Genomic DNA, 7,698 nt, shown 5'->3' with positions numbered 1-7,698 from the left:
CTCTCTCTCTCTATATATATATATATATATATATATATATGCAGAGGGTGAACAGTCACATAGGACTTACTTGGGCTGCAATAGCAACAACTTGCTCCGTTGCCATTAGACAGGAGGCTGCATGAAGCACACAGCCAGCAATGTAGATAGTAGAGGTACAAAGGCACTCGGAGACTTGATTGGGTGAAAAACCATGGATCAGGTTTAATCCATTATGTGAAAAGCCTGTCTACGTTTCGGGGGTCAGGACAATAAGGCTGGTAAATATACGTAGTGTGCTGGTGATACACTACGGCCCAAAGTCTGCAGCCGCCGCTGGAAGGTAAGTATATCTGCAGCTTCTAATTTCCCTCTTTTCTGTGCCAGGCCCTTGCATATGACAACCTCTTATTCCATATTCCACCCTATACTAAACCCTTTGCATTTTTCCTATGCCAGTCCCCTGCCTTTTCCAGCACGCACACAGACACGCACACACACATAATATATATATATATATATATAATATATAAAATTAGTATTTACACAAATAGAGACACACCCATGAGTAGACCACCCAAACAGAACACTGGTCATGCCCCCCACATTATTAGGTGCTGGCCACAACCCCTATTATTGCACATAATAGGCCCTTGATAATTTTCAGCTCCATGCCCATTTATACCTTAATCTGGCACTGCTAGCTAACCCACACAGCACAGTCCCAGCTCCTCGCCTACCCAGTAAAGGTCCTTGAACATTTTCAGTCCCCTGACCCATTGGTAGTTATGGAGTGCACATGCCGCATGCGCAGTGTACCCGGGATATCACACACACATACAGAGGAGCCGCTTCCCAGTGTCCACCGCTGACTGAATGCAATTTAACAATAGGTGAGCATGGGAAAACAGACATTATATGGTTACTATCCTCTGCTTTTCTGTGAAAGAAATCCTGAAAACATGAGCTGCTGCTGGTGGGTGAGGATTTGGGGAACATTGGCACAGATAGCTTTGTGCTCTATACTAGCAGACATACATGAAGGAAAGTGTAGGTACTACTGCACATGCACCCTGTGTTAGGCAGGACATGTGAGGTGCGAGGTGACACCTTGTCCATATCTCCTAACATGACCCTCTTCAGGAGGGACACAATGCTCTGCTCCTGGACTTTCCTCTCAATGTATGATTACTATCACCTGTGTTGAACAGGTTAGTTGCTAAGAAAGTTCTATCAGCACAGGTGATGATATTATTTACAGTTTCTTATATTGTGCAGCATATTCCGTTGCACTTTACAATCATACATTTTGAAAAAAGTCCAGGAGCAGAGCAATGTGTCCCTCCTGGAGAGGGTCATGTTGGGAGGTATGCTTTGCCTCAGCCCATGGACCTGAGTCCCTGCCCCTCCGATAACTGAAAAAAGGGTCATTCTGGTCAGTACTGGGTGGTGCGGTGCAGGTCATTGCTGGGTGGTGCAGATCATTGCTCGGTGGTGCAGGTCGTTTCTGGGTGGTGCAGGTCGTTGCTGAATATGCTTGGAAACTTGGAGAGAGATAAAGCACTAAGAAATCAGCTCCTGGCTGCAATGGTGCAGACTGTGTTTGAAACATGACAGTTAGGAGCTTATTAGCTGCTACTTCTACTATTTCTACTTTAGATTTAGATTATAATAGTGTGTAGAGTGTAGTGAGGCACCGCGCCTAAAGCATGGCGAGCGCAGCGATACATGCTCATTGCAACTTTTTCATGTGTTAACTTTTGGCCTGTCCACCACTAGTTGAGCTATGACCCATACCCCTGATCCCCAGGCACAAGATATCTTCTTGTTCTACAGTACATCCCCCTGTACTGTACATTATAACCCACCTGTACTGTACATTGTAACCCTCTGTACTGTACATTATAACCCCCTGTACTGTACATTATAACCCCCTGTACCATACATTATGACCCCCTGTACTGTACATTATACGTCTGATTATCCAGTCTTGGATGGGTACACATCAGGAGAATTTGGGCTCCAATCCCTGGATACGTAAAAAGTGCAGAATCATACCTGTTTTCATTACAATTCCAATTCAATGCACACCCCCACCGGTTGTCTGTCAAATTGGAGATTTTACCTGCTACAGTAAAGATTCATCAATCTACATTGGATTGGGTGCAGATCCTGTACTCCAATCCATCGACAGACCATCATGCAATTTCAAGGGAAATCTTTCACGATCATTCTGGTGTGTACCCAGCCTTAACAGTAAATGTAAATCCCGCCAGATGCTACACTTATATCTAGCGGCAAACCCTCAAACCCGCTGCAAGATGGCAGCTTACAAAGCTCCAGGGCCCTTATTCTGATCTGTGCGGAAATTCCCGCATTCTTACGGAGCGGTCCGCACGCCACGGTGTTTTGCCGCGTGCGGCCATCGTCCGTAGAAACGCCCACGTGTCCTCCGCATTCGGACGGACTCACTCTTTAAGAACAGGGCGTGTTTACGGACGACATACAAACCATGCGTGTGCGGGAGAAACACTCCGATTCGGCACGGTATTACAGAGTATTACAGAGTATGCTCGGGAATACCGCATCCGACCGGGAGCCAAGCGGTGCTACCGCACGTAAGCGGAGTATTTACGCCAAACAACCCACTATGAAGTATCTTCTGCAAGACATCACATGACCCACTTATTCAATTACCTATCCTCATAAAAAACTGCTTATTTGGAAATGGAATCAATTAGATTCCAATATATCCTTACAAGCATGCCTAACACATGCATTGCACACATTAACCCTTACAGCAATTGAAGTGCAATGGTTTCAATTAAAGCACTGACAAGCGTCCTATTAGTGAGTAATGAGTAAAGGAGTAGATTGTATTGGGTTCAGGTGTTAATGGTTGTAGTCATTAGGCGTACGTTCGCCTACCGCATGAACGAGTGGTGTCCGCAAAGCAATAGTACACTTGTGGACACCGCACATTTCAGCCCTTTTTGCTCGCGTGCATTCGGAGTGGTTTCCGAATGTACGCCCCCCAACATAAGTGTACTCCCCCGTGTCCGCCCATGTTTCCGCCCCGTTTTGCCCACTTTGAAACTACGCCCATGTGTCATTCCGCATGACGCCCATAATACGCCCCTATTTCCCGACTGATTGCGGGGACCAGTTTTGGACGGGCTTTGTCCGAACTGGTACCGAGTCAAGGCGTGGCACATGCGCGTAGCGTTCTCCACGCATGCGCAGACGCCGTAAAGACGCTATCCGTAAGAACGCGGTAAAGTCCGCATCAATCAGAATAAGGGCCCACATGTCTTTTCGATTTCCTATGCATATCATAATATGGGGGGTGGATTTCTGGGTTGTGGACTGCTGTGACTGTTTGGCCTAAGGAGCAACACAGATTCATATTTACTTCCATCCCTATTGTGCGTTTTGTTTCAATGTAACTCATTTCCCACCTCCACTTGTTACTGCTTTACCTCTCACTACTTTATCTCTCACTTAATTACCTCTCAATTATTTACCCCTGCTATTTTCAGCAGCCTCTCTCACTAACCTATCCTCACTTTTTTACACTATATAATTTTTCACTTTTGTGTTGCCATGGGGTCACTCAGTTGCTTTACTTAGGGGTGCCCCGCTTTATAGATTTGCACCCCCCAAAATGTTAGGGACTTGCCCGACTAATGAGGTTACCTGGACGCGGTGGGCAAGCCATTACTTATGGCCTTAACTATGCGAAGAACATCGCTAAAAATGCAAAATTGTATTGCAATGATTATTAGTAATAAATTGGGAGTTTTCATTTTTCAAACACAGCCTGTAGCATGGCAGTTGGGAGCGGATTCCTTGGTACTTTATCTCTGCCTCTGGTACATGCTGTTCCCGTGTGCTGCAGTGTTAGACATACGGTGCCTCCAGTACGTGCTGTTCCCATGTCCGGCAGTGTAGACACACAATGCCTCTGGTACATGGTGTTACCATGTGCTGCAGTGTTAGACACACGGTGCCTCTGGTACATGTTGTTCCCGTGTGTTGCAGTGATAGACACTGTGCCACCGGTACATGTTGTTCCCGTGTCCAGCAGTGTAAGACATATGATACCTCCGGTACATGTTGTTCCCGTGCCCATCAGGGTTAGAAACATGGTGCCTTCGTTACATGTTGTTCCCATGTCCGACAGTTAGACAAACAGTGCCTCCGGTATGTTGTTCCCGTGTCCGGCAGTGTTAGACATACGGTGCCTCCGGTTTGTGTTGATCCCTTGTCCGACAGTTAGACATACAGAGCCTCCAGTACATGTTGTTCCCATGTGCTGCAGTGCTAGACACTCGGTGCCTTTGGTAAATGTTGTTCCAGTGTGCTGCAGTGTTAGACATATGATGCCTCTGGTACATGTTGTTCCCGTGTGCTGCAGTTAGACACACTGTGCCTCTGGTACATGGGGTTCCCATGTGCTGCAATGTTAGACACATGGTGCCTCTGATATATGTTGTTCCCGTGTCCAGCAGTGTAAGACATACAATGCCTCCGGTACGTGTTGTTCCTGTGTGCTTCAGTGTTAGACACACAGTGCCTTTGATACATGTTGTTCCCGTGTGCTGCAGTGTTAGACACATGCTGCCTCCGGTACATCTTGTTCCCATGTGCTGCAGTGTTAGACATACGGTGCCTTCAATGCATGCTGTTCCCATGTCCTGCATTGTTAGACACATGCTGCCTCCGGTACATGATGTTCCTGTGTGCAGCAGTGTTAGACACACGGTGCCTCCGGTACATGTTGTTCCCGTGTGCTGGGCTGTGGGAGGTCTGTTTACTGCTGTAACTTTCCTGTAGACGGCTCAGTGTTTGTATTACATGGCTCTGCCCGGAGCTGGGGACACAGGGGCTGTTTGTCTGGATGTGATCTTCAGAGACAGAGCGGAACTGTATGATGTATTTATTACCACACTCGTTACATTAGCATTCCGCATATTGCGGTTATATAACATTCCTCTACAGCGCTGTGTATGTGATGCAAGTGTCAGCAAAGGCTAAATTGCATACGATAACATCTACGTGTAAGCTGCTATGGATCCGTTATAGTGGGGTATGGGTCATTGGGTTGATCAATATTAAGGTATCATGCATTGGGTCAACCACAGAAGGCCGACATGGCTAAGGTCGACACATAAAATAGGTCGTTGTGGCTAAGGCCAACAGGGTTGAAAGGTTGACACAAGCATTATGCCGGCAATGGCTAGGTCGACAGTCAAAAGGTGGTGTTTTTCACGTTTTTATGTTGATATGGTTACCATCTAAATGTACCGCTGCACTCGCCATGCTTCGTGCACGGTGCCTTGCTATGTTCGGCACACTATTCTATTCTCCCACCACGCCCTAGGGGATGGTAGGGCATGAAATACATGTAGGACACTTGTCAGTTTAAAAAAACATGAAAAACCTACATCGATATTTTGACTAGCCATTGTCGACCTAATGCTTGTGTCAACCTAAGCCATGTCAACCTTATATGTGTTGACCCAACGACCATATACCATATAGAGATGGTAGGGAACCTCTATGGTATAAAACCACCAGTGGTCACCCCTGCTCTATTACCCACTGGGTCTCAGGCCAATAAGTGCTGGGGGCGGGACTTCAGTGGTCAGCTGGGGAACTCTGACTTGTGTTCCACCACCAAGTAGGAAAACAAAATCATTGGGGTAGGCTCTTTGCCATCGGAACCAGCTCGCATCAATGGTTAACCATTCCTGGCCATCCCTAATCCAAATATAGCTATGGATCATAGCGGGTTACTCAGACCTGATTGCCCTGCTGCTACTTGGCAGAGCCCTGCAATCAGGGAATCCCTATGGATAGTGGTATATGCTCAATTAGTTCAGTAATACCACTCGGGTGCATGCAAGGGAGGGGTTAATACTGAGTTATACCCTGTTCTCACTGCAGGCAAATTCCCAGGTCTATCATGTCGACCCGGGAATCTGCCTTTTAACACAGGTTTTTTTGCAGTGTGAACAAGTCACATACCCGGATCTCATACATGGGTAAAACCCTTCTTTTAAACCGTGTTTGAGATCCGGGTATGCAGGCACAGGTTGACCCGTTCTCACTGCATAAAAACCCGTGTTAAAATGCGAATTATCGGGTAGAACTTCTTCACCCGGGAATTTGCCTTGCAGTGAGAACGGGGGTCCGGCCCTGCAGTCCCCGGCATTTTGATGCCGGGTAAAAGCTGTGTATTTCTCACTCGCAGTGAGAACACGGTATCAGTAAAACAAGACATAGTTTCCCCCAGCTCACTGAACGGTATTAGTAACCAATCTTGAACACTACATGAATTCTATTATCATGTAGTGTTCAAAATTGGTTACTAATACCATTCAGTGAGCTGGGGGAAACTATTGCTGGCCACACATCAGACCAACTTTCCTCCAACCATCCAACTAGTTGGTTGGTTGGACTGAAAATCTGGTACTGTATGGGGGCAAATGCCAATAAGCAATTTGCTCACAAACTCAGGAGAATGGACAAAAATTCCGATTTGGGAAACAAATGACTTAATTACAAACTACATTTGCTCCCATCCAGTACCAGGTTTTTATTCCATCCAACCAACTAGTTGGATGGTTGGAGGAAAGTCGGTCTGATGTGTGGCCAGCATAAGTCTTGTTTTACTTAATCAGGGAATCCCGCCCAGTGCAGATCTCTGATTCGCTGCAAATCCATACACCAGATGCTCACCATGTAATGGTTCCCCAATGTGTGCAGTATGTGCGTAGCCCAGGACTTCAGTGGCTGCGATAGAATCAGGATGATCGGGGCGGAGCTGACGTCACGTGAATCCCCCTCACACACCTGGCCATGCCTGCGTATTACCTGACACTCCCAAATAACAGGTGCTCACCATGGAATGATTCCCCAGTGTGTTCAGTCTGTATATAGCCCAGGACTTACTCAGTGGCTGTGATAGAATCAGGCTGACCGGGGGCGGAGCTGATGTCACATGACTTCCCCTCACACACCTGACCACGCCTACATTATCCCTGACACTCCCCGATAACAGCCGTTCCCCATGTAATGATTCCCCAGTGTTTGCCGTCTGTGTGTAGGCCAGGACTTACTCAAGGCTGCAATAGAATCAAGCTGATTGGGGGCGGAGCTGACATCACATGACTTCCCCTCATACACCTGGCCATGCCTGCGTATTACCTGACACTCCCAGATAACAGCCACTCACCATATATTGATTCCCCAGTGTGCGCAGTCTTTGCGTAGCCCAGGACTTACTCAGCGGCTGCGATAGAATCAGGCTGACCGGAACCAGAGCTGACAGCACATGACTTCCCCTCACACACCTGGCCACGCCTGCATTACCCGACACTCCCAGATAACAGCTGCTCACCAGGTAATAATTCCCAGTGTGTGCAGTCTGCGCATAGCCCATGACTAACTCAGTGGCTGCGATAGAATCAGGATGATCGGGGGTGGAGCTGAGGTCACATGATTTCCCCTCACAAACACCTGCATTATCCCTGACACTCCTAGATAGCAGCCGCTCACCATGTAATGATTCCCAGTGTGTGCAGTCTGTGCATAGCCCAGGACTTACTCAGCGGCTGTGATAGAATCAGGCTGATCGGGGACAGAGCTGACATCACATGACTTCCCCTCACACACCTGGCCACGCCTGCATTACCCCTGACACTCCCAGATAAC

Source organism: Crinia signifera, chromosome 11, assembly GCF_055691185.1.
Source record: "Crinia signifera chromosome 11, ASM5569118v1, whole genome shotgun sequence".
NCBI classification, from domain to species: Eukaryota; Metazoa; Chordata; class Amphibia; order Anura; family Myobatrachidae; genus Crinia; species Crinia signifera.
Note: the sequence above shows the minus strand (reverse complement) of the source record.